Raw genomic sequence first — 19715 nt, 5'->3', positions numbered from 1 at the left:
GCGATAAATCCTTGAGTGCATCATCATCCGATTTTCTTATTAATCTAGAGATTCAATGTCATATTAATCATTAGTGTTAGTGACCATAGTATGGATGGTTCAAACTTATGGGATTTTTTTATAATTTTAGCTTATTTTTTACATTATTTGTTGTAATATCCTCAAAAGGTGTAGAAAACTTCTAAAATAGGGTGTCATGCAAAAATTAAGTGGCTTTTCAGCCTATTTTGGAGATATCATGCAAAAATAAGGACTATTAAATTTGGGCCGCACGCAATCACAATTTTCAAGCAACAAATAACACTTCGGATAGGAGGAGGGGAGAAGGACTGATCCCAGAGAGTTCTAATATGGTTTCTTGGGGTTTCACCCCCTTTCGAAACCAATTGAATCATTAGATTTACCATTTGAGCACTAGAATAGAAGCTAGTGTTTGATTGACAACACCTAAAAACATGCCATTTATTGCAACAATTTTTTGGCAAAACTGTATACAATTGACACCTTATTACTAAATTTTTACATGAATTTAATGTAGAAGCGGTGTTCGTTGTTGCTGTCTTTGAAGGCCGTGTCCTTGCAGTCTAGCTAGGAGATGAATCTATGAGAAAGTTCTTGTATGAGAGGAAGGTGGAGTTTTAGATAAAAATCTGATAGGTTTACTTAGTGAATCTTAGCTATGACTGTTTAAAATTTTCCTGTAGGGATTATTATCACTTAGAGGAGATAAGACCTTGTTATAAATTAGGAGTCTTTGGGGGAATTTTAGACTTGGCAAGGTCTTGACAGGTTGATAGGATATCTTAGTATTAATCTAAGGGATGGGGGATTTCACTAGTTAATATGCTACTTCCTACCTCCTAAGTATTAAATTCTTTATGAAGAATGCACAGCATCATGATTGTGATCATTGTCTACAGTAATACTGTAGTGATGATCAAGGGGTGATCATTAGATCATTGGTGATTATTATGGAGATTCCTTTGGGGAGGTGTTGAATATCAGGTAATTGGAAAGCTGGAACTTTTTCGCAACCAACATAAGATTTTTTCAATGAGACAGTCAAATTGTCAAGGCCAACAGTATCAGGGGACTTTTGGTTCGTATCCCTATCATTAGTGTAGCAGAATATCTCTTGCATTGAGGGTCTTCATCAGTTGCCAAGGCACATATGGATCTTCCCAAAAATCCTTATGAAAAGCTTATCACTACTAAGGCCAAGTTATGTGATCACCTATGGTAGTGCTCTCATAAGCTCATTACTACAGCCTTGGGATTGTCAAAACCATTCCAAGTAGCACTAGTAGTAAAAAAGTGGGATAAATGAAGGACAAATGACCAAGGGTGGAACAAAAGCCCAATATTGAGAAGTCACTCAAGAAAATAAGTCAACAAGGGAGTAAGAAAGGAAATTTCCAAAAAGTAGGCACTATAGAGCCATCCAAGAGTCTTTGAAGGAAGTTCTCCAAAGAGGAAAGGAGGACTTGGCCATGACAATGTAGAGATTATCCGAAAAGAACATGAAGAAGAAGGAAGTTTCCAACTCATAGAGAGTTGAGGAAGAAATTATTAGGGGAGCGTCATTATTCTTTTAAAAAAGGTAGTGAGAGGGGGGAGAAAAAGAATGTTGTGTGAGAGAGCAGTTAGAGAAAAAAAAAACTGTCATGATAAGGGAGGGGTGCGACACGACGTGGAGGGGAGAGAGAAGCATACGATGCATGAAGCAACAGAGGCCGCATGCAATCACACACAGGGACGATACGCGATTTTTCTTTCAATTTTTTGCAGCCTCCCTTACCCAGGTTTTCATGGTCTTGGAAGAAGTATTCACTGGTGCGTCTGCCGGGAGGGAGGTGATCTTGGATGGTAGACAAAGAAGCCAAGAGGAGGAGTTCATGAGAGAAGCTACTATCCATTCATGACAAAGAGAAGAGAAAGCTTTTGCCTTTTCTCACTGAACACAAATCCGATATGTTGCATTTCTTTCGCTATTTCCAAATCCAAGGCACAGCATAGTTACAATCAAGGTTGCAATCAATTTGAGGGATGCACAACATAAATCGAAGAGATTGAAGTTGAGTGCCATATTAACCAAAATTGCACCGTCATCAAAATCGAAAGAAAGGAGGATCAACACGCAACCGCTAGGTGGTCGAGAATTCTGTGGGCAGCGACGGCAGGGAAGTGGCACATATTCTTCTTTCTACTCTCTTGGGCCTCCTCTCACATGCGTGTGCTCAGATGATGATGATTACTCACAGCAGGTTGCTTGTTAATTGAATAGCCACAACACTACTTTGGAGTTGCAGCCTTGCAATAAAAAGATTTATGAAGAAGAGGAACGAGAATTCACGACGGCAGATTTGTTCTCTGAAGGATGGATTTAGAGCGACAGATTTCTTCTTTCTCTCCTTCATTAAAAAAATATGAAGGAAACCCTACTCTAAAATTTAGTTCACACGTAGTCTTTAACCTCTTGTCCTTCACATAGACCGATCTTAATAATGGTCAAGTCAAAAATATACTAAAGGCAAAGTCCAAAACAAATAGGCCGTGGGAGGAGATCTTCATCGACAAAATCATAAGCAAGGGCGTGCTATGGTATAAAATTGATTTATGGAGCCACATTTGCACGGGGGGATTATGGTGCTCAAGTCATTCTTCTTTTGTTGTGGGGGTTGTTCTTTTGTGGACCAAAGGCGGATGGGAGATCCTTCTTGTGTTCTATGTAACATGGAGTTTGAAGAATAAGTGTGGGAGTCATAGGCAGAAGAGCATCTAGAGACTAGAGAGAGAGAGAAAGAAATAGTCGTGAGAAAGAGGGTGCCATCTTTTTGAATGAATTGGAGAGAGGGAGAGATAGGAGGGTTTGGAGAGCACAATGAAAAAAAGATTGCAAAAGAATGTAATTGGAGAATAAGAGCGGAGAATTGAAATCAATACTTTGTTGTTGAAGATCATCACCATGTCCTTTTCTTGACGCTAAACTGGAGCTTCAATATACTTATCTAATATGAAGTGATAAGATCTCTCAAGAGACGAGAAATGTTGAGCTTGCGATGCACAATGGCTGGATAGTGGCTAGACAGAAAGAGGACACGGTCTCCAAGGACGTGACGACGACCCGCGGTTTTGCACGTAAGTGTCTTAATTCGTTTATCTAAAATAAATGATATGGCATGATAATTTCTTTAGTTTATAATTTTTAAAATATGTCTTTAAACCTGTTTTCTCATGCTACATGGTTGTTTGCATTTATCTGAACTGGTTTTTATTTATTAAAAATTAAAAACAGTCGAAAACACTAAAAAATAACTCAAAATTATCATAAATAAAATTTTATAAAATTACTGATTGAAAATTTATAAGTTCTGATATTTTTCCTATAAAGCTTATGAGTCAAGGAATTTACTGAATTTCTATCAAGATTTTTAAATATGTTTTGTTATATTTAAAAATTAGAAAAGAGTTATATTTAGGGAAAAAGCATAGTTTTCCTTTACGTAAAATGTGTTATTTATTGATATAAACTATGGATTCTTAGTGAAATATTGGAAATAAAATCTTTGATTTGTTAGTACATTTATGTTGTAAGGGTTAAAGTAAAGAAATAACAATTTAATAATATTTTACTAAAAAATGTTTGTATAAAGATATGGTGTTTTGGTTTTGATAAGAGGAATTACACATGTCGTGGACATTTATGAAACATGGGAGGGTACAAATAAATTAAAAAACTTAACAACACTTTATAATAATTAATAATGTTATGTTGCTATTACAAAATTTAGTTTAAATTAAAACAAATAAAATCAAACAATTTGATGATCGGATGGCATGGGGGAAAAAGCCTCAGCGTCTATATTAAATTTTTACATGTTATTCATTTTACAATCAATTTCTTAAATACATGGAGTGGAGGGCCACTAGGATAATTTAAAGAAAACTAAGGGGATATACGGGATTTAAAATGAACGTTGTATGTGAACCATAAGAGTGTGGAAAGAACTTGTTTTATCATGCTTGATACTGGTTATAGAAGAGGAAAAGAAAGGACGTGATTTTCGCAGAACGAAAAAATTATTTAAAAAATTAAAAGCAACGACGGAATTTATATACGGAGTGGGAAACGTCTACCAAGGGAGATTAAAATTTAGGGGTTTATGGTACGTCAGAAAATTTGATTTGAATGTTTGTTTAAAATTAAACAAATAAAAAGAATTAATTTTAATCAGGTGGAGAAAAACATAAAAATGAACTTTAAACGGAGATATACAAATAGATCTAAGAGATCTATATCCCTGAAACAACCTTTCCAAAGTCAAACATTAAAAACATTTCCTGGATAAACCGCCACTAGCATGGCAGGAGAACATTATGAGGAGCTGCCCCTGAGAGATGGGGAGAAACCATAATCATCTTAGGTTTAGCAATTTAGTGCCCAGTATAATTTACTGAAGTTTAGAATCTTTGCAGTTGGACTACTACAAACAACGTTGCAGATATTAAGGAAGGTTAAGTCGAATTAAAACAATTAGTGCAAATAATCACTTGTTAGTGCAACAACTCTTAGGAGTTGGCTTGTTGACCTGGGTAAAAGTGGCTTGGTCTTTGGCCAGTCATTTTTTGGTGTGTCTGCCGGGAGCCAAGTGCGCTCGAACGAGTGATAAATCTTCCGAGGGTATTTTAGATCCTAAGTGTTATTTATGAGTGAATACGCAGTCTCTTTTCTAAGGGACTATTTTCCTAATTTGCCCCAAGAGTGCCAAAGAAAAGTGCTAGATTGGGCGAGAGATACAGAGTTAGTAGAGGGAGGCACATATTTTGGGCCACAATTAACAGTGGACGTCGAACAATTATCCTCTTGGAGCTGGGGTTATAACGACTGTGCGCAAACCATAGTTCTATTAGCGACACACTTTGGGTTAATAGACGCAGTGGAGTTAAATACAATCAGTGTATCGTACCACTTTGATTGGTATCACCGCACAGCTTATCGGACGTTTAGAAGAGTAGTGTGGGATGATGTGTTGCCTTGGATACGTGTATCCAGAGGTTTAAAAATTGCTTTTGACACAAAAGACGTTAGAGAGGTTGCTGAAATTCTAGGCTTAATCCCCGAGCAAGAAGAAAAGTTACCTTTTGGGGAGATAGACCCAGAGTTGCCGACTATTTTGAACCTTCTAAGTGCGCATATAAGCGACAACCTAATTTTATAGCTTCCAATAAAACGAGCGTAATTTTGGAGTATGACAGTAAAAGCTAGTTTAGTACTCGTGGATGAATTTAGAAGAGAGACGGAAGCAGCAAAACGAAGCTAGGGATCAGCGAGTTAGAGAATGAGCAGTGCGACAAGAGGCTTGGCTATTAGAAAGGCTAGAGAGGGTCAACGCATTGCTGAATTTGGGAGTAGACGCTGTGTCTAACTCAACGGTAGAACCTCTTCATCCTAGCTTATCAACTGATAGAACACCATCGAAAGAAAGTGAAGCAGCTTCATATCAATGGGATCAAGTTGTCTCCAGTACTAGCAGTGTCACTGGGGAAAGAGGTAGGCAAAATAGTGAAAATAGGGAGAGTGAAGCTAATGCTACGGTCGGGAGTATTGAACTGCTCTTTGACTGGGATTTAGAGTCAAATTTCGGATTGCGTCAATTATTTAAGAAACCTCAGGAACCTCCGTGGTTTGATATTATCGACGATTTAGGGTTAGGGCTACTATTTAGAGAAACAATGGCTCGCAACCCAGTCAGATTAGCTGATTTCACGCAATTCAGGGGGCTATGGGACGAAGATCCCGATGCCCATTCGCAAAGATTTGAGGTGACTTGCGTCGCCAATGAGATAATAGATGACGACCAAAAGCTTCATATCTTCCCTGCAACATTAAAAGATGAAGCAGCGAAATGGTATGGGAATTTAGATGCTCAACATAAAGGGACCTATGATGCCTTATCAAGAGCTTTTCTAGAAAAATTTAGACGACAAGGTTTTCAAGATAGATTGGCTCTTCAACTGGATTATTTGTCCCAAGGAGCAACTGAAAGTGTTGAACATTATATTGAGCGCATGGAGACAATCATTCGTAAGATGAATCCTGCTCCTGACAATCCCACGCAAAAATGTAAGTTTATTGATGGACTTAATCCTGAAGTTCATCAGCATGTTAGTTTACAACGACCAGCTACGTTGGCAGATGCTAAAACACATGCTAGATGGTGGGAAGAAGTGCAGCTTAGTCAACAACGACGGAGAGATCTATTCAAAGAATCTCGGACAGAATATTCAAGCACTTCAGGTGGGGTACCTAAGAACATGTCTTATGTGACCGTTCCTTTAAATCCCTCGGTAACCGCAAGCTCAAACATGTCAAGTGTACCCTTAAATCCGTACACTTCAATTCCAGCCTATATGATGCAGAGAGGAATGCCTTCTATGCCGCAATCTCAATCTCCTCTGGATGAAGCAAAAGTAGCAGATATTATTGCGAAATCTCTAGGAAAATTAAAGGAGGAAATTATGACTGCAGTTCAAGTGCCTTTGAAGGAAATTTATTCGATAACGACACAAGGATCTAGTGCTCAACAATCGTCGGGAAATTCGACTTCAAACCCACCTCGATCTAATATCTGGTGTGGTAAGTGTCATGGTTATGGCCATGTGGCTACAGAGTGTCCGACGCCTTCAAGGTTAATGCCCGATCATCCACCGTTTTGCTCTTTTTGCCACAAGACTGGTCATTTAGATACAAATTGTTGGCATAAATTAGGTCAAGAGCAACAACAAGCTCGTTCAATGCAAACGAATTACAATTACATGGATCGTAATAATAGGACTTATGAGATTGGACCACCCAATCAACCTTTTAGGCCACGAGGATTGCCCACCCAGGGTAGACCCCCAGTGCCTCGAAACAATTACAACAGTGATGGCAATCGAGGGAGAAATTCTCCTTTTAGAAGAAATAATGGAAATTTTCGTAATCCAATGGGACAAGGACAAAGACCTAGGGGACTAGTAATTTGTTATCGATGCCAACAAGAAGGTCACATAGCCACATATTGTCCAAATGCGCGTAAAAATCAAGACTATACTCCTCTTTGCAGGAGGTGCAGTGGTGAAGGACACTATGAAGAGAATTGTCCTAAGCGAGAGGATAATAAAATGTCTGACAAAGGGAAACAAACCTCTAACGAACCTTCAACGTCTGCTGCAAATTTAGTTGAAGTAGAAACAATAAGGAACGATATTGGAGTTAAGTCAAAATTTATACCTCGCAAGATGACTTTTAGAGCTGACCCGATGATTGGTGTCATTACGAGGGCACAAAAGCAACAACAGAAGGAGCAAGGTTTAGAGGAAGAGAGTCCACAATTAAACGGAGCAGTGAAGGATAAGTCCAAGGACATAGATCCTAATATAGAACTACCTGAATCGGATTCTCCGCAGCATTCCTCTAACCATCCGTTATTACCTGTGCCCTTAGTAAATCCTAAGATTCAAGTGGGAGTAGCTCCTTTTCCCGAAAGATTGGTTCCTCCTAAGGAAGGGAGTAAAGATTTTGTAGAATCCGTAAATAAGACCTATGATCTTTGGGCTGCATTAGAAGAAATATCATTGACTATTAACCTTCGGCAATTACTAGAAATAGCGCCTGTTTGTCGGAAACAACTTTACCATAAATTAGTTCGGCGTCGAAGGAAGAGGATTGAGATAAACGCTTCTAAAGTCAGTGAAAATTCTTCCAAAGGAAAAACAACTAAGGATGTAAAAATAGTAGATTTATTTGTGGACCCAGGAGCTCCAGTTATCGATACTACTATTAATGGCCACTTGCTACATGAAGTGCAGTTGGATGGCGGTTCAGCAGTTAATTTAATGACAGAACAGGCAATGCAAGAATTAGGGTTGAAAGCTCTAGAACCTACTCATATTGTTTTACGGGTGGCTGATCAAAGGAAAGTAACTCCTTTGGGGTTACTGCGGAATGTGAAATCTGTAGTAGCCGGATTAGAATTTCATGTGAACTATTTGATCGTTCGTTCGCAAACAAATATTTCATCATATTCTGTCCTGTTGGGAAGACCTTGGTTATACCAAGCAAGATGCATTCAAGACTGGTATAAAGGTTCAATTGTGATTGGTCCTCGAAATGATAGGGTTAAAATACAAACTATTTCAAAAGGATTTTTGAAAGATTCAGGAGATGAAGCAGTTAGTGGAATGGATGCGAAATCCAACAGTGAGTTTTATGATTCGGGTATGGAGGGGACTGATCATGAAGGGCCTTATGCCTGGTTATTTAAAACACCACACCCAGCAGGAGCAGAGAAAGTGGAGGTCAATATAGTAAATCAGCCTCACAAGGTAGAACAGACGGGTATTGGTGAATATGCTGTAGCGTTTTCATCTGACAATGATTCAGATAGCGATATTACTCAGTGGTTATCTACATCCGAAGATACAACCCTCGACTGCTTAATGCTTTTAGCAGAAGAAGCAGAATATCTTGATGATTCGCTTGAAACATGTTTTCAATTATCTACGGATCAAGAAGGAAATAATCAAGAAGATGTATTTTCTGCTTACAACAGGTCGAAAGTGATTTCTATGGATGAATTAGAGGAGGAAGAAATGCCTGAGTTAATGATATCTGATGTGGCTGACATTTCAATAACCTCTTCAGAAAGTATGGGAGAAGATGATGTTACTGATAATCATAATAGTATGCTTGAGAGTAGGATTTTAGAAGCTCTTCCTTATGGGGAAAATGCTTTACCCTTTGGATTTGGACAACTGCCAGATAGAGCTAAAAGGATTTATTACTATCAGCTAGAAGCGAAGGAAAGAGAAAGGAGAAGTAGGCATAGGTGCAAATCCTTACAAAGACCACTATCTCGTGAGGATGAGGATGATTCAGCTTCAGTTTTTAACAGGTTTTCACAGACTTCTCGTGAACATCATGGTAATTACGCTAGGATTATTAGAGAATTGGAAGAGGCATTGGAAGTAGAGCGTGAGGCAGTGTTGACTGCTGTAAATGAAGCAATGAAGAAGATTACTGAGTTGCAAAAGGAAAAGGCAGAGTTTCAGTTTAGAGAAAGGCGATATCTAGATGAAATCTCGCTTTTAGAATTTTATTTAGAAGAAGAGAAATCTAAATTCAGTAGGGGTGAGTTACAGATGGACCAAGCGTTATCTATGGATACAAATTATTGGGAAGAACATGAAAACACTGATAGGTTTTTGGAAAAAAATAAATCTAAGAATACTTTAGAACCAGAGACTCAAGAGAAAAACCCTACAAATGTTCCCTGGTTGTGTCATTCTTTTAGGCGTTCGACCGGAATTGCGCAGAAGATTTATCGTTGTTCTAGGGGACCGATAATTGGTTATCAACGAGTCCAATCTGAACCTACTAAGGTTAAATTGCACAATATGCAAGCGGTGGTGTTGCCTCATCCAAAAGAAAGAGTAATGGATTTTACTATTTATGGGGATGGGCAAGAGCCACAACTTAGATGGTTTGAACCTGCAGCACCTAGGAATTTTGTGGAACTGAAACAAGTTATACATTATTTGGGCTGTCGAATTCAGGGTGAGGAGGATGAGAATCTACATTCATTAATTCTCAAGCTTAAAGATAATCAATGGTTTTGGAGTTTAGATGATCAGGAATGTCTAGAAAAGAATAACGAAATTTTACGTCGATATCGCCGTAGGTTACATGCTCAATATCCATGTAATTCAGAGCAGATACCTAGCGTAATTGACTCTATAAGAACCTCATTTACCATGAAATCTCGTAAAAATGTAAATGTCAATAATGGCGATTTAGATAAATATGGGAAGGGATATACTGAAAAATCCTTTCCTGAGTTAGTAAATGTCTATGGAGTAGAAGTTGATGGTGTTACGCAAGATAACCTGGCTATTATTCCTTATAGGGCTTTACCCTTAGTAAATTCTGTGAGTGTGGGAGAAGAAGCACTGGAATCAAGTACTAAGAATAACCTGCTTGAAAATGTATTGATGCAGATATCCGAAGATGTGCCCACAATTAAGCCACGAAGAATAGACTCTCTATTTATTGAAGAGCCTGAAGTTGAAGTAGTTAAGCTTAAAATGGCAGAAGGAAAATATTTAAATTTAGGAGACCAATTGGAATCGCCACATCGTGAAAGATTCGAAGAAGTCTTACGAGTGCATGTTGACGCTTTTGCTTGGTCATATAAGGACCTTAAGGGTATCAAAGCTGAATTATGTCAGCATTTTATTGATCTAGAACCAGGCACAAAACCTGTATGTCAACGTCAACGACGAACAAACCCTGTGTATGCAGAGTTAGTGAAAGCTGAAATTACTAAGCTTTTAGATTCTGGATTCATTTATCCTGTTGCATACAGTGAATGGGTATCTCCTATTGTGGTAGTACCCAAGAAGAATAGTAAGAAGATTCGCATTTGTGTCGATTATAGAAAGCTAAATAGCAAAACATGTAAAGATCATTTTCCTTTGCCATTTACTGATCAGGTACTTGATAAGGTTGCTGGTCATGAGCTGTATTCTTTCATGGATGGATTTAGCGGTTACAACCAAGTACTAATTCATCCTGAAGATCAATCCAAAACCACATTTACTACTGAATGGGATACATTTGCTTATACAGTAATGCCTTTTGGTTTGTGCAATGCACCCGCAACATTTCAGAGGGTTATGATTGCAGCTTATCAAGATTTTCTACGTCAATGGATGGAAGTTTTCTTAGATGACTTTTGTGTCTATGGTACGGCAAAAGAAATGCCTGAGCTACTAACGCAAGTATTTGAACGTAGTGATGAAGTAGGTATATCCTTGAATCCTGATAAATGTGTTTTTGGAGTACCAAAAGGAACCTTATTGGGGCATATCGTTTCTAAAGAAGGTATTGCCATGGATCCAGCTAAAATTATTAAGATTTCTGCACTTCCACCTCCAACAAATCTTAAGCAATTGCGTGGATTTTTAGGACATCTAAATTATTATCGGAGATTTATTTCCGATTTTGCAAAGGTGGCATCACCTTTGACAAATCTACTACGAAAGGATACTCCTTTTATTTGGGATAATGTTTGCCAGAAAGCATTTGAATTTCTTAAACATAAGTTAATTGAAGGACCAGTACTCGCACCTCCAGATTGGACAAAAGAATTCCATATTCATGCTGATGCATCTATGTATGCTGTAGGAGCTGTTTTGTGCCAAGCAAATGATAATAAGGTGGATCATCCAATTTATTATGCAAGTCGAAATTTAAGTGATGCAGAAAGGAATTATACCACCACTGAGAAAGAATGCCTATCAATGGTATTTGCGGTGGAGAAATTTCGTCATTATTTATTAGGGAATAAGTTTACTATATATGTTGATCATGAGGCGTTAAAGTATTTGCTTAATAAAGCAGAACTTTCAGGACGTGTGATTCGTTGGATGTTGTTATTCCAAGAGTTTGATTTTCAAATAGTTACTCGTCCTGGTAGAGCTCATGTGCTAGCAGATCATCTATCACAATTATTAACATCAGACAAGGAGGAAGGTGTGGAAGATGATTTGCCGGATGCATCACTTTTTACTGTGGAGACACAAGTTCCATGGTATGCTGATATTGCAAATTTTCTTAGTACTGCTCGATATCCACCTGGTGCTGATAAGCGCAGGAAACGTCAGATATTAATGCAATCACGCTCCTACGGATTATTAGGGGGTTACCTTTATAAATTTTTTCCACGCGAAGGTATCTATCGACATTGTGTAAGGGAAGATGAAGTACCAGTGGTTCTTAAGGCATTGCATGATGAGCCGTGTGGTGGCCATTTTACCGGTGAATTGACTGCAAGAAAAGTTCTATTAGCTGGTTATTGGTGGCCTACTCTATTTAAAGATACTTCTTATTATTGTCGCAAATGCGATGTATGTCAAAGGACTGGTCGTCCTTCTAAGAGTTTTGCTACGCCTTTGACACCTATATTAGCATTAGCACCTTTTGAGAAATGGGGAATTGATTTTGTAGGCCCAATTGATCCACCTACTAGATATCGATCGAATCGTTATATCTTAGTCTGTACTGACTATATTACAAAGTGGATGGAAGCGAAAGCACTTAAAACGGATAAAGCCATTGATGTGGCTAAGTTTATGTATGAGAATATTATTACGCGTTTTGGTTGCCCACTGGAATTAGTAAGTGACCGAGGTTCCCATTTCTTGAATGGTCTTATCAGCGAGCTAATGGAAATCTATAAAATTAAACATCGCAAATCAACACCTTATTATCCCAGAGCTAACGGTCAGGTTGAAGTAACCAATCGCATTATCTGTGGGATTTTAACTAAAACGGTTGCTTCCCACAGGCGAGATTGGGATGAATGTTTATATGAAGCGTTATGGGCCTATAGAACTACTTATAAGGTGACAGTGCAAAATACACCCTTCAATTTAGTTTATGGTACTAATGTTATATTCCCTATTGAGCAAGAGTTGCCCACTTTACGAGTAGCTCTATCATTACGACTAGGTGAGGTTGAATCTTTGAAACAACGGATTTTACAATTGGTAAAGTTGGATGAGGAAAGATTATTAGCTCTACAAAGTCTAGAAGCAATGCAAAAACGTCGTAAAGCATGGCACGACCAGAATATTAAAGTACGGGAGTTTAAAGAAGGCGATTTAGTTTTACTTTATGACAGTCGTTATTATAAATTTCCTGGGAAGCTTAAAATTCGTTGGTTGGGACCTTTTAAGGTGATTAATGTTTATGATAATGGTTCTCTTGATGTGCAGGATATTAATGCTGAAAATAAGATATTTAGGGTTAATGGCCTGTACCTTAAACATTTTGTGACTTAGGCTAGCTAGGTATAGTTAGGTTAGTAGTTACAATAATATTTTGACTAATCCACCCTTGGATGTCTTTTCTTTCTTGGGGGTTTTTAAATGGGATGCAGGTATGGCCTTTTTGTGGATGGATGCGCTTTACCCTCGTATTGATGCCGATAGTACTGATCCTGTTCATGCTGGACCTTACGATATTCCACGTTTTCAAACGCATGACAGGTTTTTATATGCACCGAGAGGGGAGGCCTGTTTTGGTTCTTCTTTTGTGATTATTTTTTGTTTACAGTATCATCCACCTTTTGGTTGTAGGTCCTGTCAGCGGCATTTATTTGTGCGTGCTCAGCTCTTGTGTTGGCAGTGTCGCACATACTTTCGACGCTATGGTACCACTGCCATGCAGGAAATGATTGGTTATACCTACCAGCGTCATGATTATAATAGTGTTTTTTCTCCTGAGCGCGGCGCTGGTCAGTCTAGGGTAGGTAGAGAGCAGGCAGAATTTGCGAGATATCGTTCCACTGTCTACCGCCTTACTCCATCTTACCATGATTTGCAGACTAGTGTTCCCTGCCCATGTTGGGATTATATTTGTTGGTACATGGATGCGACTGAGGGGCATTCCTTAGATGCTTTACCAGTGGCCCCTATGCCCTACTATGATGATGCAGCTTCGGCTTCGCTCCATGATGTGATGGAGGTTCTTAGCGATGCACCTAATAGCGGATCTGTGACTTCTGATATGTCTACGCTAGAGGCTATTCTTGAGCATCCTATAGATGATAGTTTAGCTAATAGGTTTGACTTAGATGGAGTTGATGATTTCGGATTAGGATTATTGTTTTTACTAGAAGATTTCAGAGACTTTGAAGATTTTAGTCTAGATATTTTGTTTTCTTAGTCTTTTATGTTTTTCTTTTATTCTACATTTTGAAAAAAAAAAACAAACAAACAAACAAACAAATATATATTGTTTAAAAAAAACATACAATGCTTTGAGTTATTGATATCCTGTAGGTTTTCATGCACTTTAGTTTTATTTTCCACGTAGTTAGTAGTTAGTTGCACGCACGGTCAGGGTATTCCTTTCAGTGCTGGAGTTTGGGATATTTAAGTTAGTAAGATGGATAGTTTTATATGCAAGAATGGTTATCAAGTGGAGAAATATACTGCTTCTTAAACAACCAAGCAGTGGGAGCGTTACGACAGTCTAGTTGATCGCGATTGTGACATGAGTATTTGACAATTCTTTTGTACAGGGAAAAGTTTTATTATTTATCTAACCCTTCAACATTGTACTGGCTAGTGTATGTTTCATGTGCAGATTTGACTATGATTGTGCGCTACACACTGTTGTATGCTTCTGTTGTTGATTCTTGGAGTTGCAATATCCACGAACATACAAGGTTGTTTCATACCTAAACTTTTTATTTCATATTCATTTTGGAAAAAATACAAGAATAAAAAAATTTATGAAATGAAATTAGAGATGTCGAAGAAGAAAAAAAGAAAAAAACACTTAAGTAAATTACATAGGAATTATAAATAAATATTTTAAATAAATATGAATAATATATATATACAATTCTCTCTATATGAAGTCCACTCACAAGGGATGGGACTTAGCATTAGGGAGTGATTAAAAAGGGGGTGACATGTGTGCATAACATAGTGAATTTCATTGTATGGGTGTCCGATTAGGAATCCTATAGAGTTTTCCCCTATCTTTTGGTCGCTTTTCTAGCGATATGTGGGATAGCTGAATAACAAGGTTCTCTCCACGAAATTTTGACTAGGAGTAGCGTGGAAGAAAGATGCTGAGCTGGTGAGTATTCTTTGCTTATCATTTGCCTAGGCAGAGTGACTAGTATTATGCGTTAGATTAGATTCCTCGAGCAAAGTTGTTGAGCTGAAATGTTTGACCGTTCAATTAAGTGATGTCTTCTTAGCTTTTTAGTTGATCCTTTTTTTTAAAAAAAAACAACAACAAAACAATCCTTAAAATCCAATCCAAATATTAAAAGTTCGGAAGAGTCTATATATTTATTCTTTTAAAGAAAGAAAGAAAGAATTAAAAAAAACAAGAAAAAAACACCCTGAGACTGCAGGGTTTGAAAAAAAACAACCAAAAGAAGATAACCATCGCCTCTGAGGTCCTGGTAGGCTGTAGGGATTTCCTTGACGGGTGCCCTGCGTCCGATGCCTTGTATCTCTTTGGGGTGGGACCTTTTGGGAAAGAGAATCAATGTATATACTCTTTTGACATTTTTTAAAAAAAACCATTAAAACATAAACTTAAAAGAAGAGCCTTGGACAATTAGCAGTTACGAACCATTGGTTGGTTGTTCTAGTAGAACATGGAGGGTTAGCAGCTAAACCCTAGGAGTCCTATTTAGTGTTGTAGTATTAGTTTGCCTTGTTTGGGTTCTTTGCTAAGTAACGACCTTATCAGTGATGCTATTTCAGAAGCAATATTTTTAGTAGGATAGTAGTGTGGCAATTTATTGCCTAGAGGGATTATTGTTGTTTAGCGGCTCTAGACAGCTTCCTAGTTGTTATATTCTATGCAATGGATGAAGCTCTGTTATGCATTTTAGTGGGGAGAGTGAGTAAGGGAGAATGTTAGTTTGCATAAGTTTTTATACAATTTACTTGGAATGTTTGTATGGTTTGTGTTTTAAAAGGACACCAACAAGTATTTTTTTTTCCTATCTTTTTAGTGTCTACTAGTTGTCCATGTGCGGCTATGCAGGTGATGTAGCTGTGCTCGCGAGGACGCTTCGCAATTAAGTGGAGGAGAGTATATTTTTCTTTCAAAGTTGCGTAGCAGTGCTCGTGGTAGCAGTGTTTGTGATGCTGAGCGTTCGTGATGCTGAATGTTCGTGATGTAGTTGTGCTCGCGAGGACGCTTCGCATTTCAGTGGGGGAGAATGACAACACCTAAAAACATGCCATTTATTGCAACAATTTTTTGGCAAAACTGTATACAATTGACACCTTATTACTAAATTTTTACATGAATTTAATGTAGAAGCGGTGTTCGTTGTTGCTGTCTTTGGAGGCCGTGTCCTTGCAGTCTAGCTAGGAGATGAATCTATGAGAAAGTTCTTGTATGAGAGGAAGGTGGAGTTTTAGATAAAAATCTGATAGGTTTACTTAGTGAATCTTAGCTATGACTGTTTAAAATTTTCCTGTAGGGATTATTATCACTTAGAGGAGATAAGACCTTGTTATAAATTAGGAGTCTTTGGGGGAATTTTAGACTTGGCAAGGTCTTGACAGGTTGATAGGATATCTTAGTATTAATCTAAGGGATGGGGGATTTCACTAGTTAATATGCTACTTCCTACCTCCTAAGTATTAAATTCTTTATGAAGAATGCACAGCATCATGATTGTGATCATTGTCTACAGTAATACTGTAGTGATGATCAAGGGGTGATCATTAGATCATTGGTGATTATTATGGAGATTCCTTTGGGGAGGTGTTGAATATCAGGTAATTGGAAAGCTGGAACTTTTTCGCAACCAACATAAGATTTTTTCAATGAGACAGTCAAATTGTCAAGGCCAACAGTATCAGGGGACTTTTGGTTCGTATCCCTATCATTAGTGTAGCAGAATATCTCTTGCATTGAGGGTCTTCATCAGTTGCCAAGGCACATATGGATCTTCCCAAAAATCCTTATGAAAAGCTTATCACTACTAAGGCCAAGTTATGTGATCACCTATGGTAGTGCTCTCATAAGCTCATTACTACAGCCTTGGGATTGTCAAAACCATTCCAAGTAGCACTAGTAGTAAAAAAGTGGGATAAATGAAGGACAAATGACCAAGGGTGGAACAAAAGCCCAATATTGAGAAGTCACTCAAGAAAATAAGTCAACAAGGGAGTAAGAAAGGAAATTTCCAAAAAGTAGGCACTATAGAGCCATCCAAGAGTCTTTGAAGGAAGTTCTCCAAAGAGGAAAGGAGGACTTGGCCATGACAATGTAGAGATTATCCGAAAAGAACATGAAGAAGAAGGAAGTTTCCAACTCATAGAGAGTTGAGGAAGAAATTATTAGGGGAGCGTCATTATTCTTTTAAAAAAGGTAGTGAGAGGGGGGAGAAAAAGAATGTTGTGTGAGAGAGCAGTTAGAGAAAAAAAAAACTGTCATGATAAGGGAGGGGTGCGACACGACGTGGAGGGGAGAGAGAAGCATACGATGTATGAAGCAACAGAGGCCGCATGCAATCGCACACAGGGACGATACGCGATTTTTCTTTCAATTTTTTGCAGCCTCCCTTACCCAGGTTTTCATGGTCTTGGAAGAAGTATTCACTGGTGCGTCTGCCGGGAGGGAGGTGATCTTGGATGGTAGACAAAGAAGCCAAGAGGAGGAGTTCATGAGAGAAGCTACTATCCATTCATGACAAAGAGCAGAGAAAGCTTTTGCCTTTTCTCACTAAACACAAATCCGATATGTTGCATTTCTTTCGCTATTTCCAAATCCAAGGCACAGCATAGTTACAATCAAGGTTGCAATCAATTTGAGGGATGCACAACATAAATCGAAGAGATTGAAGTTGAGTGCCATATTAACCAAAATTGCACCGTCATCAAAATCGAAAGAAAGGAGGATCAACACGCAACCGCTAGGTGGTCGAGAATTCTGTGGGCAGCGACGGCAGGGAAGTGGCACATATTCTTCTTTCTACTCTCTTGGGCCTCCTCTCACATGCGTGTGCTCAGATGATGATGATTACTCACAGCAGGTTGCTTGTTAATTGAATAGCCACAACACTACTTTGGAGTTGCAGCCTCGCAATAAAAAAATTTATGAAGAAGAGGAACGAGAATTCACGACGGCAGATTTGTTCTCTGAAGGATGGATTTAGAGCGACAGATTTCTTCTTTCTCTCCTTCATTAAAAAATATGAAGGAAACCCTACTCTAAAATTTAGTTCACACGTAGTCTTTAACCTCTTGTCCTTCACATAGACCGATCTTAATAATGGTCAAGTCAAAAATATACTAAAGGCAAAGTCCAAAACAAATAGGCCGTGGGAGGAGATCTTCATCGACAAAATCATAAGCAAGGGCGTGCTATGGTATAAAATTGATTTATGGAGCCACATTTGCACGGGGGGATTATGGTGCTCAAGTCATTCTTCTTTTGTTGTGGGGGTTGTTCTTTTGTGGACCAAAGGCGGATGGGAGATCCTTCTTGTGTTCTATGTAACATGGAGTTTGAAGAATAAGTGTGGGAGTCATAGGCAGAAGAGCATCTAGAGACTAGAGAGAGAGAGAAAGAAATAGTCGTGAGAAAGAGGGTGCCATCTTTTTGAACGAATTGGAGAGAGGGAGAGATAGGAGGGTTTGGAGAGCACAATGAAAAAAAGATTGCAAAAGAATGTAATTGGAGAATAAGAGCGGAGAATTGAAATCAATACTTTGTTGTTGAAGATCATCACCATGTCCTTTTCTTGACGCTAAACTGGAGCTTCAATATACTTATCTAATATGAAGTGATAAGATCTCTCAAGAGACGAGAAATGTTGAGCTTGCGATGCACAATGGCTGGATAGTGGCTAGACAGAAAGAGGACACGGTCTCCAAGGACGTGACGACGACCCGCGGTTTTGCACATAAGTGTCTTAATTCGTTTATCTAAAATAAATGATATGGCATGATAATTTCTTTAGTTTATAATTTTTAAAATATGTCTTTAAACCTATTTTCTCATGCTACATGGTTGTTTGCATTTATCTGAACTGGTTTTTATTTATTAAAAATTAAAAACAGTCGAAAACACTAAAAAATAACTCAAAATTATCATAAATAAAATTTTATAAAATTACTGATTGAAAATTTATAAGTTCTGATATTTTTCCTATAAAGCTTATGAGTCAAGGAATTTACTGAATTTCTATCAAGATTTTTAAATATGTTTTGTTATATTTAAAAATTAGAAAAGAGTTATATTTAGGGAAAAAGCATAGTTTTCCTTTACGTAAAATGTGTTATTTATTGATATAAACTATGGATTCTTAGTGAAATATTGGAAATAAAATCTTTGATTTGTTAGTACATTTATGTTGTAAGGGTTAAAGTAAAGAAATAACAATTTAATAATATTTTACTAAAAAATGTTTGTATAAAGATATGGTGTTTTGGTTTTGATAAGAGGAATTACACATGTCGTGGACATTTATGAAACATGGGAGGGTACAAATAAATTAAAAAACTTAACAACACTTTATAATAATTAATAATGTTATGTTGCTATTACAAAATTTAGTTTAAATTAAAACAAATAAAATCAAACAATTTGATGATCGGATGGCATGGGGGAAAAAGCCTCAGCGTCTATATTAAATTTTTACATGTTATTCATTTTACAATCAATTTCTTAAATACATGGAGTGGAGGGCCACTAGGATAATTTAAAGAAAACTAAGGGGATATACGGGATTTAAAATGAACGTTGTATGTGAACCATAAGAGTGTGGAAAGAACTTGTTTTATCATGCTTGATACTGGTTATAGAAGAGGAAAAGAAAGGACGTGATTTTCGCAGAACGAAAAAATTATTTAAAAAATTAAAAGCAACGACGGAATTTATATACGGAGTGGGAAACGTCTACCAAGGGAGATTAAAATTTAGGGGTTTATGGTACGTCAGAAAATTTGATTTGAATGTTTGTTTAAAATTAAACAAATAAAAAGAATTAATTTTAATCAGGTGGAGAAAAACATAAAAATAAACTTTAAACGGAGATATACAAATAGATCTAAGAGATCTATATCCCTGAAACAACCTTTCCAAAGTCAAACATTAAAAACATTTCCTGGATAAACCG

This window comes from Lygodium microphyllum, chromosome 4 (genome assembly GCF_053477565.2).
Source record: "Lygodium microphyllum isolate KBCC chromosome 4, Lygodium_microphyllum_v1.1.10, whole genome shotgun sequence".
Classification (NCBI taxonomy): domain Eukaryota; kingdom Viridiplantae; phylum Streptophyta; class Polypodiopsida; order Schizaeales; family Lygodiaceae; genus Lygodium; species Lygodium microphyllum.
Note: the sequence above shows the minus strand (reverse complement) of the source record.